The sequence below is a fragment of the Antechinus flavipes genome, chromosome 4, assembly GCF_016432865.1.
Source record: "Antechinus flavipes isolate AdamAnt ecotype Samford, QLD, Australia chromosome 4, AdamAnt_v2, whole genome shotgun sequence".
Classification (NCBI taxonomy): domain Eukaryota; kingdom Metazoa; phylum Chordata; class Mammalia; order Dasyuromorphia; family Dasyuridae; genus Antechinus; species Antechinus flavipes.
In genome coordinates, this window is record NC_067401.1 from 182608466 (window position 1) to 182630443 (window position 21978).

At 37.5% G+C, this 21978-nt stretch overlaps 1 protein-coding gene and 1 pseudogene across 1 annotated transcript in view; both read left to right on the top strand.

Annotated features, from left to right (window-relative positions):
• Positions 1-21978, top strand: part of NTN1 (netrin 1) — a 526534-nt gene that overhangs the window by 333521 nt on the left and 171035 nt on the right. The window lies entirely within an intron of this gene.
• LOC127559223 (lysine--tRNA ligase-like) lies at positions 10238-15391 on the top strand (annotated as a pseudogene).

Genomic DNA, 21978 nt, shown 5'->3' on the forward strand with positions numbered 1-21978 from the left:
TCCTCCTCACTGCCCATCATCAAACATCCTTCTTTTGTGACCTAAAAAAGGAGCAAAAATCCTGATACTTCATTTTTCAAGTACTATCCTGAACTACAGATTTCATACTAATCTTTATGTTTCAACTAGTCTTTTTAAGACTTTTGGAGTTTTCTTTCTGCACTCATTGCATTTATCCTCTGTCTTCCTTGGGAAATGTCCATCAAGACTCATTATTGGTACCCTCACAGAGCAATATCAGGCAGATATTGCTGTCTGGGCCAGATGGTGGGGTCTGGCCTCAAGTACCTGGCTTTTTCTGCTGGCGTCCAATACTGAACTCTCTTTGGAGGAGATCCACATATCCATGGGCCTGTCTGGTTCTTCAAAGAAAAGGATATTTCATTCTAAACAAGTACACTTAAGAAGAAACACTTCTCAGGAAGCCACCATTAATTTATCCTTTCCACAGGTATTTCAATCCCCAGAATTTCTCTGAAGCTCCTGCAGGTTCTGTGTTTATCTTCTCATGTGACCCAAGGAATTGTAGTGTTGTAATGTCCTCCTAATCAGAGTTCCTAAATTCAGATTCCTGGACTTTTCCAGGGAAGCTAATTTCTCACAGAATTTAGAATTGAAAAAGTCATAGAAATTATTTTCCTCATTTGACAGTTGAGAAAGCAGATCCTGAGAAGCTAAATGACTTGTTCAAAGTCACAGAAATCACCAATGGCAGAGACTGCATTTGAATCCAGGTCTACTGATCTTATTGCATTATTCTGTCTTGATCCAACAAATGGTCATGCAGCCTTTCCTTGAAGAACTTTAGTGACAGAAAGCTCACTGCCTCCCGAGGCAGACCATTCTACATCTAGATATTTCTAATTGTTGGCAAGTCTTTCCAGGTATCAAGCTGAAAGTTACTTTTTGTGACTTTCATCCAAGAATTCTACCTCTGCCAAACAGAACAAAGCTAATCCTTCCATTTGTTGGTAGATTAAATTTGGGCATGGGATTCCTAGATGGCCACAAAGTTCCCTTCCAACTTTGAAATTCTATTCTATTCTGTTCTTCAAAAAATGTCCATTTCAACCCTAAGATTATAAGATTCTTTCTCAGCAACCTTGTTGGACTTTATACTTTGAGATCAGTCCTTAAGAAAGAGATTGATTTGGCATAGATTCCTTTATGCTTTATATCCAATTCTTTAGATTTATGCCTTTATATTTAACTATGAACCTCAAAAATGTCCCATATGAGCTTTGATAACTCTCTGGGAATCAAAGACTTAAAGTTGAAAGAGACCCCAAAAATTATCTTGTCCAGACTTCTACCTGATGCAGTAATTTCCTCTTCAACATCCCTGACCATAGAATATCAGAGTGCCCTTAAAGAAGAGATGTACCATTCCCATGGAATCCAAAAGGTAGTAAAATCAAAGTAGGCTATGCATCTAAAATTACATAAGACTCTCCTCATTTTTGCTTGCGACCCCCTGAAACTCTTCACATTCAGTGAGGTAGAAAGACATAGCCGAGTATGAATTGCATCCGAAGTAGGAAATGGTAGAAGTAATTTGATTACTTGAACATGAGTGTGGATGTGATGATTATGCTCTTCAAATGGGAGGTATGCTTCAGAAGTCAGGGCAACTCCTTGACCTCCATATTCTAAAGAAGGCATTAGGAAACAATTGAGTTGTCTGTCTTCTGAGTTAAGTCCTAAATCATTGTATTTTCTTCTCTTATTTAGAACTTCCTTATCCTCTTCTGCTGCCCCAAGGCTTGAAAATTCCATAGACTATCCTTTTTCCTAACCTGTCAATCTACTTTCAAAAAAAAGTCATCATGGAAAGAGCAATGCTCTTAGAATCAAAAGCTCTGGATTCAAATCCTGGAACTGACACTTAATTAGTGTGATCTTGACCTACATGGAAATAAAAATACTTTTTTATCACCTACCCCATAAAATTATAAAGAATTCATTTTTCAAAGCTTAAAACACTATAGAAATATGAACTGTTCTTAGCAGAGAGCTAGACATGATGAAAACCTACACTGAACCTGGAATAGGATGTTTGAACTCCTAATCTCAGGAAACTGGGATTCATAGATTTCTGAGGATTTAAAGTTGGAAAAATCATAGATTTTTGAGGCAAGAGAGACATCTAGATTGACCCTCTCACGTTATAGATGAAGAAACTAAGGTCCATAGAGGTGAGATGACATGTTAAGTCACAGATAGCAAATGTTAGAGCTATCTCTGTTAGCAAATGTTCAAGGCTAACTTTATTTCCACCACACTACACTGTTTCCCAAAGGCTATTAGTGCTCATAGACCAAGAATTGTGCATTTAGAGTTCAGTAAGGGTGATGGGGAGTGACTTGGCTAAAGATCACACAGGTTGGCACAGCCAGGATTTGACCCAAGGTCCTCTTAGTCCAGATCCAACATTCTTTCCACTTCACCATACTGCCTCATTTAATTCAACTTCTTTTATCTTAAAGATAAGGAAACTGAGATCCAGAGTTACTTAGTGAGAAGCATCCAAGATTGAATCAAGCCTGTGTTAGTAAAAAACTTTAGTTTGGGATAAGAGGTTGCAGATTGAGGGCTCATCTCTAAAAAATACCTTAGTTCATAACTTGAATTTCCCTTAGGTATGTCAGAATTTGACTAGTATTTTGGTGTGAAACAAGAGGAAACGAGCCCTTATTTCCCATGCAAGCCCTAAGGCCAACAAAGCATTAAATAAAAGGGGCAGCTAGTTGGCAAAATGTATAAAGCATTACATCTGAAGTTAGGAAGACATGAATTCAAATCCCACCCAGTCATCACTTCTAGCTTTGTGGCACTGAAAAAGTCACTTAATATTTGCCTGCTTCATTTTCATCATCTGAGGATAATAACACTTCTTAGTCATTGTGAAGATAAAATGAGATATTTGTTAAACACTTTGCAAATCTTAACACATTACAACATGCTATTGCTATTTTTTTTAATTTAATTTTTATTTAATAATTACTTTATATTGACACTCGTTTCTGTTCCGATTTTTTTTTCTCTCCCTCCCTCCCTCCGCCCCCTCCCCTAGATGGCAAGCAGTCCTTTATATGATGGATATGTTGCAGTATATCCTAGATACAATATATGTTTGCAGAACTGAACAGTTCTCTTGTTGCATAGGGAGAATTGGATTCAGAAGGTATAAATAACCCGGGAAGAAAAACAAAAATGCAGATAGTTCACATTCGTTTCCCAGTGTTCTTTCTTTGGGTATAGCTGCTTTTGTCTGTCATTTATCAATTGAAACTCAGGTCTCTTTGTCAAAGAAATCCACTTCCATCAAAATATGTCCTCATACAATATCGTTGTCAAAGTGTATAATGATCTCCTGGTTCTGCTCATTTTACTCAGCATCAGTTCATGTAAGTCTCGCCAGTCCTCTCTGTATTCATCCTGCTGGTCATTTCTTACAGAACAATAATATTCCATAACATTCATATACCACAATTTACCCAGCCATTCTCCAATTGATGGGCATCCATTCATTTTCCAGTTTCTAGCCACTACAAACAGGGCTGCTACAAACATTTTGGCACATACAGGTCCCTTTCCCTTCTTTAGTATTTCTTTGGGATATAAGCCCAATAGAAACACTGTTGGATCAAAGGGTATGCACACTTTGATAATTTTTTGGGCATAATTCCAGATTGCTCTCCAGAATGGTTGGATTCGTTCACAACTCCACCAACAATGCATTAGTGTCCCCGTTTTCCCGCATCCCCTCCAACATTCATCCTTATTTTTTCCTGTCATCTTAGCCAATCTGACAGGTGTGTAGTGGTATCTCAGAGTTGTCTTAATTTGCATTTCTCTGATCAATAATGATTTGGAACACTCTTTCATATGAGTGGTAATAGTTTCAATTTCATCCTCTGAAAATTGTCTGTTCATATCCTTTGACCATTTATCAATTGGAGAATGGCTTGATTTCTTACAAATTTGAGTCAGTTCTCTATATATTTTGGAAATGAGGCCTTTATCAGAACCTTTAACTGAAAATGTTTTCCCAATTTATTGCTTCCCTTCTAATCTTGTTTGCATTAGTTTTATTTGTACAAAGGCTTTTTAATTTGATGTAATCAAAATTTTCTATTTTGTGATCAGTAATGGTCTCTAGTTCATCTTTGGTCACAAATTTCTTTCTCCTCCACAAGTCTGAGAGATAAACTATTCTATGATCCTCTAATTTATTTATAATCTCGTTCTTTATGCCTAGGTCATAGACCCATTTTGATCTTATCTTGGTATATGGTGTTAAGTGTGGGTCCATGCCTAATTTCTGCCATACTAATTTCCAATTATCCCAGCAGTTTTTATCAAATAATGAATTCTTTTCCCAGAAGTTAGGGGCTTTGGGTTTGTCAAACACTAGATTGCTATAGTTGACTATTCTGTCTTGTGAACCTAGCCTTCTCCACTGATCCACTAATCTATTTCTTAGCCAATACCAAATGGTTTTGGTGACTGCTGCTTTATAATATAATTTTAGATCAGGTACAGCTAGGCCACCTTCATTTGATTTTTTTTTCATTAATTCCCTTGAGATTCTCGACTTTTTATTGTTCCATATGAATTTTGTTGTTATTTTTTCTAGATCAATAAAATATTTTCTTGGAAGTCTGATTGGTATAGCACTAAATAAATAGATTAGTTTAGGGAGTATTGTCATCTTTATTATGTTCGCTCGGCCGATCCAAGAGCACTTAATATTTTTCCAATTATTTAAGTCTGACTTTATTTGTGTGGAGACTTTTTTATAATTTTGCTCATATAATTCCTGACTTTCCTTTGGTAGATAGATTCCCAAATATTTTATGGTATCAACAGTTATTCTGAATGGGATTTCTCTTTGTATCTCTTGCTGTTGGGTTTTGTTGGTGATGTATAAAAATACTGAGGATTTATGGGGATTTATTTTGTAGCCAGCTACTTTGCTAAAATTATGAATTATTTCCAATAGCTTTTTAGTAGAATCTCTGGGGTTCTCTAGGTATACCATCATATCATCTGCAAAGAGTGATAGTTTGGTTTCCTCTTTGCCTACTCTAATTCCTTTAATATCTTTCTCGACTCTTATTGCTGAGGCTAGTGTTTCTAATACGATATTAAATAATAATGGTGATAGTGGGCAACCTTGCTTCACTCCAGATCTTACTGGGAAAGGCTCCAGTTTTTCCCCATTGCATATGATGCTTACTGATGGTTTTAAATATATGCTCCTGACTATTTTAAGGAAAAGTCCATTTATTCCTATGCTCTCAAGTGTTTTTATTAGGAATGGATGTTGGATTTTATCAAATGCTTTTTCTGCATCTATTGAGATGATCATATGGTTTTTGTTTGTTTGGTTATTGGTATAGTCAATTATGCTAATAGTTTTCCTAATATTGAACCAGCCCTGCATTCCTGGTATAAATCCTACTTGGTCATAGTGTATTATCCTGGTGACGATTTTCTGTAATCTTTTTGCTAATATTTTATTTAAGATTTTAGCATCAATATTCATTAGGGAGATTGGTCTATAATTTTCTTTCTCTGTTTTCAGCCTACCTGGTTTAGGTATCAGTACCATGTCTGTGTCATAAAAGGAGTTTGGTAGGACTCCTTCAATCCCTATTTTTTCAAATAGTTTATATAACATTGGAGTTAATTGTTCTTTAAATGTTTGGTAGAATTCACCTGTAAATCCATCTGGTCCTGGGGATTTTTTCTTAGGGAGTTGATTGATAGTTTGTTCTATTTCTTTTTCTGAGATGGGACTGTTTAGGATATTTACTTCTTCCTCTGTTAGTTTGGGCAAGCTATATTTTTGGAGGTATTTTTCTATTTCATTTAAGTTGTCGAATTTATTGGCATAAAGTTGGGCAAAGTAACTCCTAATTATTGCTCTAATTTCCTCTTCGTTAGTGGTGAGTTCTCCCTTTTCATTTTTAAGACTAACAATTTGATTTTCCTCTTTCCTTTTTTTCATCAGATTTACTAAGAGTTTGTCTATTTTGTTGGTTTTTTCATAGAACCAACTCTTAGTTTTATTAATCAATTCAATAGTTTTTTTACTTTCAATTTTATTGATCTCACCTTTTATTTTTAGAATTTCAAGTTTAGTGTTTGACTGGGGGTTTTAATTTGTTCCTTTTCTAGCATTTTTAGTTGCAAACCCAATTCATTGACCTTCTCTTTCTCTATTTTATACAAATAGGCCTCTAGAGATATGAAATTTCCCCTTATTACTGCTTTGGCTGCATCCCATACATTTTGGTATGATGTCTCATTATTATCGTTTTCTTGGGTGAAGTTATTAATTATGTCTATGATTTGCTGTTTCACCCAATCATTCTTTAGTATGAGATCATTTAGTTTCCAATTATTTTTTGGTCTACTTCCCCCTGGTTTTTTGTTGAATGTAATTTTCATTGCATCGTGGTCTGAAAAGGATGCATTTACTATTTCTGCCTTACTGCATTTGAGTTTGAGGTTTTTCTGTCCTAATATATGGTCAATTTTTGTATAGGTTCCATGAACTGCTGAAAAGAAAGTGTATTCCTTTCTGTCTCCATTACATTTTCTCCAGAGATCTATCATATCTAACTTTTCTAGTATTCTATTTACCTCTTTGACTTCTTTCTTATTTATTTTGTGGTTTGATTTATCTAATTCTGAGAGTGCAAGGTTAAGATCTCCCACTATTATAGTTTTACTGTCTATTTCTTCTTGCAGCTCTCTTAGTTTCTCTTTTAAGAATTTAGATGCTACCCCACTTGGTGCATATATGTTTAATATAGATAGTGCTTCATTATCCATGCTACCCTTTAGCAAGATATAGTGCCCTTCCTTATCTCTTTTAATTAGATCAATTTTTGCTTTAGCTTGATCTGAGATCAGGATGGCTACCCCTGCTTTTTTGACTTCACCTGAAGCATAGTAGATTTTGCTCCAGCTTTTTACCTTTAACCTGCATGTATCTCCCCGCTTCAGGTGTGTTTCCTGTAAACAACATATTGTAGGATTCTGGCTTTTAATCCATTCTGCTAACCGCTTCCTCTTTATGGGGGAGTTTACCCCATTCACATTTATGGTTAGAATGACCAATTCTGTATTACTTGCTATCTTGTTAACCCCGATTTATGCTTTTCTCCCTTCTTTCCCCTTTCCCCCCCTTTCCAGTATCAAGCTTGTGAGCACCACTTGCTTCTCACAGCCCTCCCTTTTTAGTATCCCTCCCCCCGCCTTAGAGTTCCTCCCCCTATCTTATCCCTTTCCCTCCCAGTTCCTGTATTCCCTTCCGCTTAGCTTATTCCTTCCCTTTTCACTTTTCCCTTCTCACTTTTCAATGAGGTGGGAGAAGTTTCACCATAGATTGAATATGTCTTAAGATTTTTCACTTAAAGCCAATTCTGAAGGCAGTAAGATACCCACTATATTCATCCCCCTCCCTTCTTTCTCTCAGATATAATAGGTTTCCTATGCCTCTTCATGAGATGTACTATCCCCACTTTACCCTTTTTCTGGTACAATGTCCTTTCCACATCAATTTCTAGAACAAGGTATACATGTATTCTTTATACATCTATATAGTCGAAATATAGTTCCCAAGATTAATCTTTACCTTTTTAGATTTCTCTTGAGTTCTATATTTGTAGATCAAACTTTTTGTTAAGTTCTGGTTTTTTCATCAGAAATAGATGAAATTCGCTTACTTCGTTGAATGTCCATCTTCTTCCCTGGAAAAAGATGCTCATTCTCGCTGGGTAAGTTATTTTTGATTGCATACCAAGTTCCTTAGCCTTTCGGAATATCATATTCCAGGCCATTCGATCTTTTAATGTGGATGCTGCCAGATCCTGGGTGATCCTTATTGTGGCTCCTTGATACTTGAATTGGGTTTTTCTGGCCGCTTGCAATATTTTTTCCTTCATCTGAGGGTTCTGGCATTTGGCCACTATATTCCTTGGTGTTTTGATTTTAGGATCCCTTTCAGTGGGTGATCGATGAATCCTTTCAATGTTTATTTTTTCCTCTGTTCCTATGACTTCTGGGCAGTTCTCTTTGATAATTTCCTGGAAAATAGTGTCCAGGCTCTTTTTTTCATCATGTTTTTCTGGAAGTCCAATGATTCTCAGATTGTCTCTCCTGGATCTGTTTTCCAGGTCTGTTGTCTTCCCCAGAAGGTATTTCACATTTTTCTCCATTGTTTGATTTTTTTGGATTTGCTTGACTGATTGTTCTTGTCTCCTCGAGTCATTCAATTCCACTTGTTCAATTCTGATTTTCAGTGAAGTATTTTCTTCACTCACTTTTTAAAAATCTTTTTCTAATTGTCCAATTGAGTTCTTTTGTTCTGTGGAATTTTTTTCCATTTCGCCAATTTTGTTTTTTAGAGAGCTGTTTTCTGTTTCCAGTTCACTAATCCTATTTTTCAAGGATTTTACTCCTTTATCCATTCTCTCTTTAACTTTCTCCAGGCTCTTTTGCCAAGCCTCCCTCTCCTTTTCCCAAGCCTCACTCTGCTTTCCCCATTTTTCTTCTAGCTCCCTTGTGAGAGCCTTTTTAATCACTTCTATGAGGTTCATCTGTGCTGAGGAACAGATGATCTCCTCCTTTGGGGATTCACCTGGGGATTGTCTGTTTTTAGTCTCCTCAGGATTTAGAGTCTGCTCTCTATCTGTATAGAAGCTGTCAAGGGTTAAAGTCCTCTTCAGCTTCTTGCTCATTCTGTCTAATAATCAGAGACAAACTACCAAAGATAAACAGAAAAAACTGGAGTCTTTCTTTGGGGGAGGGGCTGGGTGTGTTACCGAGCTTCCTCTACAGACTGCAGGGCGCAGCAGTGAGGCACTAGCAGGACTGTGTTGCGCGTGTGCTCTGAGGTCCCAGAGCGTGCTGAGTCACTGTGGGGGAGGAAGGGGGGGGCGGCCAGGTCCCGGGAGACTCCAGCTGTTTGGGGTTGTATTCTTCAGCCCCGGTGTTTTTAGCTTCTCTGCTGGGCTGCTGACTTGCTGCCGGAGCAAAGTATCCAAACCTCTCCCCGCAGAGACGGCTGCGATCACTCCCCACCCCCTCTCCAGTCAGCTCTCACTGCCGCTGCCCTCAGCCTGCGCCCGATCTAAAACCGTCCCAGCCCTCCAGTAAAGACAGACCTTTCTTGGCGAATCTCAAGGATGGCTTCTCTTGGTAATTATTTGTGGGTTTTTTTTCAGTCAAGCATTAATTCAGAGGCTTGTAATGAAGTGGATAGTGAGAGAAAGCGTGGAGCTTATGCATCTGTGTGCCTCCTCTCCGCCATCTTAACCGGAAGCAATAAAAAGATGCTATTGCTATTAATTTGCTATAGAGGTATAATAGAAAAATAATAATGTACTGATTAGAAGTCTGACATAGGAAAGCCTGGTTCAGACTGTGTCTCAAATAATTATTAGCTATGTCATCCTAGGCAAGTTACTTAAATTTGCTTATTCTCAGTTTCCTTATCTATACAATGAGAATAATGAAAGCATCTACCTCATATGGTCATCATAAGGGTCAAATGCAAAATTTAAAGCACTATATAATATTAGTTATTTTAAGACACATTTTATTTCACCTAAATAGGCATGCAAAGGGATTCATACCTGAGCTTGTAAACAGGCAGGTCAGTACCCCTTGTCTTTCCAGTTGATATCTGTCTTCTCTAGTGAACCTATATGGTCCATCAGACTTACAGTGATGCTATGCTTGAAAGAAGCAATTTTGTTAGAAAGCAGATACCATCTATAATGGTGAGTCCCCTCTCTTCTTTTTCCCCTTTTGCTAGGGACCTTTACATTTGCTTCAATTGTATGGTGCTACTTTAGAACTGAGATTTCCCTAATCAGGAAAGAATTCTATAGCAAGGTGATTCCTTTCTTCCTACTCTGCACAGTCTACATCCTTCATAGTACCAGTGAAGGAGAAATACCATATTCATCCCTCTTTCTCATAGTTTTATGCTTCACTATCTCTGAGTCCCAGAACCAAGTTCTTGGGCTGATACAGAAACTCCTCCACTTACTCTAAAAACTCCTCTGTCATTTTGAGACCTGGTTGTGCAGGTTAATCATCAGAGAACCGTGTATGTGACTTTGTATAGCTCCTTTCTCTTAACTCTTCATTTCTACATCTGTGCCTTTATATCTCTGCTGCTCTTAAGAATCAAGCCCAAGGGCATAGCACCAGCATGTTCTTTATCGGTGGACTTGGTATTAGAACAAAGTAAGTCCCAGGTTTGTCAAAAAGCCGTCTTTTTCAGATCTTCCTCAAGAGATGAAAGGAGAAGGAGAGGGTCCTCCTAAGACATGACTGGACATGGGCCCCCATAAAAACATGACAAAACAAACCAAAAAAAAATCCATAATGCAGAAAGTTATAAGAGATTATCGAGCCCAACCCTTTCACTTTATAGATAAAGACATGGAAACTGAGAGAGGTCAAGTTTCTTGTTCAGGGATGTGCAGTGAGTAGCTATGATTGCATCTCATGCTGTTTGGGAAGGACTTGATGTCCTCATTGTCCAGGGTCTTGACTTATAAAAAACAAAAAAAGGCAGAAGAAGATGATCCTTATACTATCTCTTGCCCTTAAGAAACTTGACGTTGTCCTTTTCCGTAGGTTTTCAGGGGGAAAGGTTTCATAACTGATTAGAAAAATTATTGAAAGATAGATTATGACATATACTGGATTGGGAAGGGGGGAGTGGCATTGGAACAGTGAAACAATCCATCAAAAAGTACTTAGTAAGGGTAGTTAGATGGTACAGTGAATAGAGTACTGGCCCTGAAGTCAGGAGGATCTGAGTTCAAATTCAGCCTCAGATAATTAACATTTATTAGCTGTGTGACCCTGGGCAAATCACTTAACCCCCATTGCCTTGTCAAAAAGAAAAATAACATATTTTAAAGTACTAAGTGAAGTCTTCATTTTGGGTCCTCTGTGATAAAATTCAAAGTTATCATTTCCAATAAAATTTGTGAAGCATCCACATGAGCATGTGCTTTAACTACTAGATAGTGCTGGTATTTCTTACCCTCTTAGCTGGAGCACTAAAATAATACATAAAAATAGAGATAGACACAAGTAGGCAGCCACCTTAATAACTACATATCCAAAATAGCATGTATAGAAATGAGCTCATGAAATATTATAGCTGAAACTAATCTGAGAGAACTTCGGATTCAATACCATTATTTTACAGATGGGGTGAGGGGGATGGTATGTGGTGTGTCCCACCCACAGCAAGGTAGTTGTAAAGTCAGGACTAGATACAAATCTTTTCTTGCCAGTCACTGTTTCTTTCCATTGCCTTCCTTAAACAGTTCAGTGAATGAGTTCGAACTCTGGACTCATTTAAGGAGCAGATTGCCCATGGGAATTTCTCTCATCTCTCTTATAGCTGCCTTGGTCCCCCAAAATGTCTAGAGTTGTGCCTTCCCTACTAGCCCTAAACAGAATATTCTGAAATAAGGAAGCTTAGCCATTGTTCCCAGGCAGTTGTACTGACAAGAAACCTACTCACATTGGTTCTTAGGACCTTGGACTTCTGGTCTCACCTTCTTTCTTTCTTTCTTCCTATCTTTTTTCCTCTCTCTTTCTCTTTTTTCCTGTTCTTTTTATGATGTTTAAAAAAAAAAAAAGGCCTAGATTTTTTTCCCCATGGCCTGATATAACCTGGTTGTTGCAAATGGCAGTGACATGCTGTGGAAAGGATTCAATTTCTCTTGGAAAAAAAGCCAATTTCCAAAAAGGAGAAAAAGTCACTTGAGCATGTTTGTCTGCTAGAAATAGTTCTGATTAGGACCATCAGTCTCTCTAAAAAGGTTTTTTTGGTTTTGGTTTTGTTTTTGATGTGGGAGTGAGGTGGGGAGGAGGGAGGAGCTATACCTTCTAAAAGCATATTGCCATCTTCATGTGACTATTTTCTTTGTGTCCAAGACAGTAGTTCTCTTACTTTATTCCTCTTTCCATGTTATTCTTCTCAGGCTATACTGTGCTTGGGTGAATGGGTGAAGGATGTTTTAGGGAGTAATAAAGCTCTTACACTTCTGATTGAATTACCTTTTTCCTTCCAAGCGGCATTCTTGCATTAGTATATGTGGTTATTATCTCCCCCTCGTTGCTTCCTTTTCTGAAGCATAGGGTTCCCCACAGAAAGTAGCCTGTTCATCTTTGGGCTTTATTTGAAATCCAGATTTTATCAACTGCCTCTTTGAAATGAGAGGTCCTATGAGGGACTTGAGAGCAGTTGTTTTGTTGTTTTGTTTTTGATTTATGAAACAGAAGCCTGGATGGTCTGAAACTAACTATTCTTACATTCACATCCCTCCTTTGACTAAAGGCACACACTGGTAAAGAAGGCAAGCTGGTGTCTGGATGTAAAGGCCTGCCTTTATTAAAGCTACATCAACCAATGGAATTTACCAAATGAGTGGGAGAACCAAAAAAAAACAGAGTGCCCATCTTAGAGTCAACTGCACAGCTCAGCTCTATCGTACTCCTAAATTTACCAGCTTTCTTGAGTTGCTAACAGTAAGCAGTATTTAGTGTCCAATGGTAATATGCTGTTACTGCTAACATAGAATTTTTAAACTGTCCAACTGGCTTTCTTGTTGGGTTCTGGGAGAAAGATGGCAGCAGTGTAAAGAGCTGCTGTAGCTGGAGATAGAAATGAGGCAAAACTGAGAACGAATTTAGGGAACAAGTGCAGCTGACTGAAACTTTAGGGCCCATGGGATCCTTAGGGACTGAGACTTGGAGCCACTTGAACTTGACGTCCTTCCACCTCCAGAAACTACAAATCTCGTGATGTACTGGGACTGGCTGTCCTGTTTGAGTTCATTCTAGGGGATTCCGCTGTCTGGGGAGCAACTCCTCCCGAAACCTGTGAGTTGAAGAGACATTTGAAGAATAAAAAGGAGTTCAGTGAGAAGCAGCTAAACCAAGTCTCTGCTACCAATCACTCTGTTGACTGTGGTTTGCCCACTGATGAGGAGAACCTTGATCCACATCAATATTACAAGATCCACACTCACACGATCCAACAGCTGAAGCTCAGTGGAGATAGTCCCTACTCCCACAAATTCCATGTAGACACCTCACTCACCCACTTTATTTTATTTTTTTTAAATAATTTTTTATTGACAGAACCCATGCCTGGGTAATTTTTTACAGCATTATCCCTTGCATTCACTTCTGTTCCAATTTTTCCCCTCCCTTTCTCTACCTCCTCCCCCAGATGGCAAGCAGTCCTTTACATGTTGAATAGGTTACAGTATATCCTAGGTACAATTTATGAGTGCAGAATCGAACAGTTTTCTTGTTGCACAGGGAGAATTGAATTCAGAAGGTATAAATAACCCGGGAAGAAAAACAAAAATGCAAGCAGTTTATATTCATTTCCCAGTGTTCTTTCTTTGGGTGTAGCTGCTTCTGTCCATCTTTGATCAATTGAAACTGAATTAGCTCTCTTTAACAAAGAGATCCACTTCCATCAGAATACATCCTCATATAGTATTGTTGTTGAGATATATAATGATCTCCTAGTTCTGCTCATTTCACTTAGCATCAGTTTATGTAAGTCTCACCAGTCCTCTCTGTATTCATCCTGCTGGTCATTCCTTACAGAACAATAATATTCCATAACGTTCATATACCACAATTTACTCAGCCATTCTCCAATTGATGGGCATCCATTCATTTTCCAGCTTCTAGCCACTGCAAACAGGGCTGCCACAAACATTTTGCCACATACAGGTCCCTTTCCCTTCTTTAGTATCTCTTTGGGGTATAAGCCCAGTAGAAACACTGCTGGATCAAAGGGTATGCACAGTTTGATAACTTTTTGAGCATAGTTCCAAATTGCTCTCCAGAATGGCTGGATGACTTACCCACTTTATCAAGAAGTACGGTTATTTGCAACCAGGGGACCACCTGACTGACGTCACCTTGAGTGTGGCAGGTCGTGTCCATGCCAAATGGTCTGCAGGGAAATAGCTCGTCTTTTATGATATTTGGGGAGAGGGGGTCAAGCTGCAGGTCAAGGCCACCTCCAGGAATTATAAATCAGAAGAAGAATTTTTTCATATAAATAACAAACTTCAATGGGGAGACATCATTGGGGTTCAGGGGAATCCAGGGAAGACTAAGAGAGGAGAGCTGAGCATCATACCCCATGAGATTATGCTCTTGTCACCTTGTCTTCATATGTTGCCTCACCTTCACTTTGGTCTCAAAGACAAGGAAACTCGTTATCATCATCGATACTTAGACTTGATCCTGAATGACTTTGTGAGACAGAAGTTCATCACCCGCTCCAAGATAATTACCTATGTCAGGAGCTTCCTGGACGAGTTGGGCTTCCTGGAGATTGAAACTCCTATGATGAACTTCATCCTGTGGGGAGCTGTTGCCAAGCCCTTTGTCACCTACCATAATGAGCTGGACATAAATTTATTTATGAGAATTGCCCCAGAGCTGTATCACAAAATGATGGTAGTTGGTGGCATTGACCAGGTGTATGAAATTGGGTGCCAGTTCAGGAACGAAGGTATCGATTTGACCTACAATCCTGAATTCACGACCTGTGAGTTCTATATGGCTTATGCAGACTACCATGATCTCATGGAATCACCGAGAAAATGGTTTCAGGAATGGTGAAGAACATTACAGGAAGCTACAAGATTACCTATCACCCAGATGGCCCAGAAGGCCAGGCCCACGAGATTGACTTCAACCGCCCTTCCAGAGAATCAGCATGATGGAAGAGCTTGAGAAAGGTCTTGGAATGAAGCTGCTTAAGACAGTCTTTTTGAAACAGAAGAAACTCGTAACGTTCTTGATGACCTCTGTATGGCAAGAGGCGTGGAGTGCCCTCCTCCCAGAACCACAGCCAGGCTTCTGGACAAGTTTGTAGGTAAGTTCCTGGAAGTAATCTGCATCAACCCCACGTTCATCTGTGACCACCCCCAGATAATGAGCCCACTGGCCAAATGGCACCGCTCCAAGGAAGGCCTGACCCTAGTGCTTTGAGCTCATTGCCATGAAGAAGGAAATCTGCAACACCTACACAGAGCTCAATGACCCTGTGCAACAGCTGTTTGAAGAGCAAGCCAAGGCCAAAGCTGCTGGTGATGATGAAGCCATGATTATGTATGACAGTTTCTGTACTGCCCTAGAATACGGGTTGGGGAACGGGTATTGACAGACTCACTATGCTTCTTATAGACTCTGGTAATATTAAGAGGTTCTTCTCTTTCCTGCAATGAAACTAGAAAAGTAAGAAGGAGAATCTAGCAAACTCAGTCTACCAGAAGGCCCATCGATTGTCCCCATCATCTAGGGGACAGCCTTTGTGATTTGACCATAATTTCTGATCTTGGAAAGAAAATCCAAGGCTAAAAGGGACCGCATATAGTCCAGTCACCACATATACATTAAGCACATAGGATGTGCCAGGCCTTGTGCTAGGTGATAGGGGATATAAGGATCAGAATGAAGCAGATCCTTTCCTCAGGGAGAAACCCCAGAGTCCCACTTTGCAGTTTGATTTGTTTACAGAAGGAAGGAGGTGCCCTGAGGATAGCTTCTGTACCTCATCCCCCAATAAATTCAATCAGTCTTATGCTGCTCTAAAACAAAACAAAACAAACAAACAAACAAACAAACAAACCTGTCCAACTGATGAAAAGTCCATGGTTAAGGATCTGCACTATAATCCTGACTTTTTTATTAACTAGCTGTGCTTGGACAAATTATTCCAATTGTCTGAACTTCACTTTATCAATTACAAAATGAATGTGATAATAGTTGCCTTATCCTAAATCATGGAACTGTTGAATAAAATAACATAAAGTTAAAAAGTTAAAAAAAAGTCAATCCAAATTCAGGATGTTGTTGTTACTTTATAAGCAGTCTGATTCAGATGTTTTTAAAAACTTGATCATGCCTATAGATTGGTTTAGAAGAAAAAGGTAAATATTCTTCACAGTGAGCTCAAAAAATAAGTAAGCTAGTCTATTTCAGAAGATCTTGAGTCAACAAATTCTCACTATATTTATCAAGCACCTAACTTGAACAAAACATTCTTCTAGGGGAGTTGGTTTGATAAAAAGTTTAGACAGTGCTAGGATTTCTGCCTTTATAGTAATTGTATGGACTAATGAAGAGAGACAGAGAAGCATTTATTCAGAACCTATTTTGTGCCAGTCAGTATGTTAAGCACTTAACAAATATTAAATAATTCTCACAATGACCCTGTTGATGAGGGAACCCTGAAACTGTCCTTCTTGATCTTTGAGGTGAGCCCTGAAACTCTCCTGAAACCACCATTGGGGCAGTTATGTGATTAAGATTGGCCCAGAACCACTCAAATTTAAGTAGTATCATTTAGCTGGAGATCTAGATTTTTATCTACCCCTATTGAGCTGAAAATTGGCTCAAAATCACTCCCAGTAAGTGGTCTCATCTAGGCCTGGGGGCAATGACAACATTGAAGGAATCTCATTCAATTGAAACCTCAGTTTCAGATTCCTTATAAAAGGGGCAATTGGGGGCTCATTTCTTTGCAGAGGCCCAAAAGCAGGACCATGCCTTGTCAAGAAACCTCTCTCTTTCCTTGACATAGCTGCCTACCAGGACTCTTCCCGCTGAGAAGACATCCTCCTCTCAGTGTTAACACCCCTCTTTATCTCTCTCTCTCTCTGCCAGGATTTCTCTGCTAGACCTTTACTTCTCTGCCAGGACCTTTTGCAGCTTCCTAGCAAAAGCTGATTTCTCAGTGCCAATAAACTTCTTTTTGCCAGTCTAACATGAACTGATGCTAAGTGAAATGCGCAGAACCAGGAGATCATTATATACCTCAAAACGATACTGTATGAGGATGTATTCTGATGGAAGTGGAGTTCTTCGATAAAGAGATCTAACTCAGTTTCAATTGATCAAGGATGGACAGAAGCAGCTATACCCAAAGAAAGAACACAGGGAAATGAATGTACTGTTTGCATTTTTGTTTTTCTTCCCGGGTTATTTATACTTTCTGAATCCAATTCTCCCTGTGCAACAAAAGAACTGTTCAGTTCTGCACACATATATTGTATCTAGGATATACTGTAACCTACTTAACATGTATAGGACTGCTTGCCATCTGGGGGAGGGGGTGGAGGGAGGGAAGGGAAAAATCGAAACAGAAGTGAGTGCAAGGAATAATGCTGTAAAAAATTACCCTGGCATGGGTTCTGTCAATAAAAAGTTATTTAAATAAATAAATAAATAAACAAATAAATAAATAAGTAAAAGAATCCCTGGTCTAACAGAAAGATATTATATCTAGATCTAAATCTAGATATACATACATACAGTAAATAGCTATAATACAAAATCATATGTGATAAGTTTATCACTGTTAAATACAGAGTAATACTGATTTCTGAGGAAAGAAAAAGGATTTTTTGATTGAAATTAGGGGAAAAGTAATCATCAAACTAGTTTTCCATATCTCATGAAGTCATTCTTAGTGGACAAACCACTTTCCTTCAGTTATCCTTGCTTTGCTCTTTTTGTAAAATGTATCTGGTAGAACTACTAGATAGTTGATAGGGCCCTTCTAACTCTAACATTCTTTGACATCTATAAGTGAAAATGGTTAATAGTCTTTCAGAATAGTAAATAGTTTAAATTCTCCTCAAATATGCACCATGTATTCAAATACTGCTTGACTCAGGTGGCTACTATTTCTAAAGAAATAAATTGCGAAATATATTGGGGTGGGAGAAAGAAGATAATTGTCAACAGACTACTGGTTCCTTTTTTTCCACCAATGTTCTCAGTTTTTCTGCTAGGAATATAGACCAGATATTTAAAGGGTTTGTTGAAAAATAACTTGAAAATGTAGATGCAAAGGATTATAGAATTCATATAATGGATAATTTTGATTATGTGAAAATAAAAAGGCTTTATGCAAACTAATTTGATCAAAATTAAAAGGAAAGCAGGAAATTGAGAGAATTTTTACAGCAAGTTTTTTTTTTGATTATAGCATCATTTCTTAAATATATATAGCAAACTGAGTCAAGTTTATAAAAATGATTCATTCTTCATTTGATGAATGGTTAAAGAATATAAGCAGGCAGTTTTCAGATTAAAGTTTTCATATGATCATGTGGTCACATGAAAAAAAGTCTTCTAAATCACTATTAAAGAAATGCAAATTAAAAGAATTCTAAAGTATTACCTCACATTTATCAGATCGACTAATATGACAGCAAAGGAAAATGACAAATGCTGAAGGGAATTTCCGAAAGCAGGGACACTTATGCACTATTGGTAGAGATGTGAACTAGTCCAGCCATTCTGGAGAATAATTAGAATTATGTCTAAAGGGCTACAAAACTGTGCATATATACTCTTTCATCTAGTAATACTACTACTAGTTCTATATCCCAAAGATATCAAAGAAAAAGAAAATGGACATATGTGTACCAAAATATTTATAAACTATTTGTGGTAACAAAGAATTGGAAATGTAGGGGATACTCATCATTCGAGCAATGGCTGAACAAGTTGTGGTATATGATTGTGATGGAAAATTGTGCTATAAGAAATGACAAGAAAAACCTAGGAAGATCTAAATGGATTGATGCAGAGTGAAGTGGACAGGACCAGATCATTAGACTTCTGAAGAGGAACATTGTAGCAGTGATCAATTGTGAAAGATTTAGCTACTCTGATAAATACAGTGATCCAAGACAATTCCAAAGGATTTGTATTATGTTACTTATTATGTTTCTAATATTTAGGTAAACTATAACTATAGTGTTGCTTCTTCCTACCTACCTAGGAACCCTGTTAGAAAAGAAAATTATTCATATTTGAATATGAATGCTTAATGAAGCCATGCTTCTTCGTGACCTTTGACGTATTTTCAGAGATTCAATAATAATCCCTTTAATTATACATTCTTTGGTTTTGAAAGGAGTTAAACTACAGTTTTCAGGGTTCATTCTGTTCTTTTTTTTCATATTTGCCCTTCTCCAATTATTAGGTCTTTTTCCATTTTCTACAATTTTTTTTAAAGATTACGGTGGTTCAACAATTACATTTGCTAGTTCTTTCAGAACATTTAGACCTGGGAATTTAAATGTATCAAGGGCAAGTAGGTATTTCTTTACTTCCTTTTTACCTTGAGTATCAATTTACTTTGATCTATTTTTGTTGTATCTGTTCTCTGCCAAAAGTCATTCATAGTAGAGAAAAAATGGATAGTTCTGTATTCTTTATGTTGCCTATTTTCTACATGTTGGATATAATTTGCAATAGAATTGGAATAACTCTTCATAGGCAATACCCATGTCTGAGAAGAGCAGGAGAAAGCTTCTCTTAGCTAGGGGAGATTTCTGCTATTCACTTAGAGCCAGTAAATATGAAATAGGTATTGTTACCTCCCACTTTAATTCAGCAAATATTCATTGAACAATTACTCTTCTGGGAATGCACTCTTAAGAAATTTCTTGCTTAGACACAAATCTCTGTGTCTTAGGCTCCCTCTGTATCAGCTAGTACCTGAATAGGCAGAGACAAGAGAATAGAAAATATTTGCATTCCTCGGCAGTCACATCCACATACCTTCCCAACTTTTTTTTTTTTTAAATGATAGGCCCCCTTTGGCAGTCTGGTGAAACCCTTTTTCTTGACAGAGTTTTTAAATGATTAAAATAGCAAATAGGATTACAAAGGGAACCATTTATTTTAAAATAAGTGATAAAAAATATTTTTAAAAAGCAAATTCATTTTTAAAAAAGCAAATTCTTAACACCAGGCTGAGATCCCCTTATTTAGGGAAAAAAAAAAAAAAAAAAAAAAAAAAAAAAAAAAACTAAGAAAGCCTTATCATTGTTAGAAATGCCTTTACTAATTGAGGTTCAGTTTTGTGCAAGCTCTCCTTTCCTTCCATTTCTTTTTTCTTTCCCATGATTTCCTATTACTTTTCTTGTCTTTTAATCTTCCCTGTCACCTTACCTCCATAGATTTTGAAAGGAAAATGCTGATGTGATTCTTGTGATTAGTGTCTCAATGCCCAGTCATATTTTTAATATTCGTTCTTGATGTAGTAATTCCTAGTTGCAAATCACGGATTTCAGGTTTAGCATCAAATGATGAAACTGATGTAGTCATCAAATGATGGGGTTTGTTCATTTGAAAAATTCACATTGGCCATTCTCTTTGGCAAAAAGTAGGAGAAAAGATTATAGACAAAATGAAGAAGTACAATGGACACCAAGTAAATATGACATAGAGTTGGGAGAGCTTATAGTTGGCAAGGAAAGGAGTTTTAATAATCAACAATGGAAAAGACAAATTCCCTAATAAAATTCACAATTAACCAGGAAAAAGAGAATACTTCATGAGATTGGAGTATGCTCTTAGCCGACTAAGTCCATAAAGGAGTTTAGTATTTTAAAAGAATTAGTTAGCTATAAGGAGGAGAAAAGCACTATGAGGTGTGGGGATATAAATTTTTTTTATCTTCTTTTTTTTTATTTAATTTTTATTTAATAATTGCTTTATATTGACACTCGTTTCTGTTCCGATTTTTTTTTTCCCTCCCTCCCTCCACCCCTTCCCCTAGATGGCAAGCAGTCCTTTATATGTTGGATATGTTGCAGTATATCCTAGATACAATATATGTTTGCAGAATCGAACAGTTCTCTTGTTGCATAGGGAGAATTGGATTCAGAAGGTATAAATAACCCGGGAAGAAAAACAAAAATGCAGATAGTTCACATTCGTTTCCCAGTGTTCTTTCTTTGGGTGTAGCTGCTTTTGTCTGTCATTTATCAATTGAAACTCAGGTCTCTTTGTCAAAGAAATCCACTTCTATCAAAATATGTCCTCATACAATATCGTTGTCGAAGTGTATAATGATCTCCTGGTTCTGCTCATTTCACTTAGCATCAGTTCATGTAAGTCTCGCCAGTCCTCTCTGTATTCATCCTGCTGGTCATTTCTTACAGAACAATAATATTCCATAACATTCATATACCACAATTTACCCAGCCATTCTCCAATTGATGGGCATCCATTCCTTTTTCAGTTTCTAGCCACTACAAACAGGGTTGCTACAAACATTTTGGCACATACAGGTCCCTTTCCCTTCTTTAGTATTTCTTTGGGATATAAGCCCAATAGAAACACTACTGGATCAAAGGGTATGCACACTTTGATAATTTTTTGGGCATAATTCCAGATTGCTCTCCAGAATGGTTGGATTCGTTCACAACTCCACCAACAATGCATTAGTGTCCCAGTTTTCCCGCATCCCCTCCAACATTCATCCTTATTTTTTCCCTGTCATCTTAGCCAATCTGACAGGTGTGTAGTGGTATCTCAGAGTTGTCTTAATTTGCATTTCTCTGATCAATAATGATTTGGAACACTTTCATATGAGTGGTAATAGTTTCAATTTCATCCTCTGAAAATTGTCTGTTCATATCCTTTGACCATTTATCAATTGGAGAATGGCTTGATTTCTTATAAATTTGAGTCAGTTCTCTATATATTTTGGAAATGAGGCCTTTATCAAAACCTTTAACTGTGAAAATGTTTTCCCAGTTTTTTGCTTCCCTTCTAATCTTGTTTGCATTAGTTTTATTTGTACAAAGGCTTTTTAATTTGATGTAATCAAAATTTTCTATTTTGTGATCAGTAATGGTCTCTAGTTCATCTTTGGTCACAAATTTCTTTTTCCTCCACAAGTTTGAGAGATAAACTATTCTATGTTCCTCTAATTTATTTATAATCTCGTTCTTTATGCCTAGGTCATAGACCCATTTTGATCTTATTTTGGTATATGGTGTTAAGTGTGGGTCCATGCCTAATTTCTGCCATACTAATTTCCAATTATCCCAGCAGTTTTTATCAAATAATGAATTC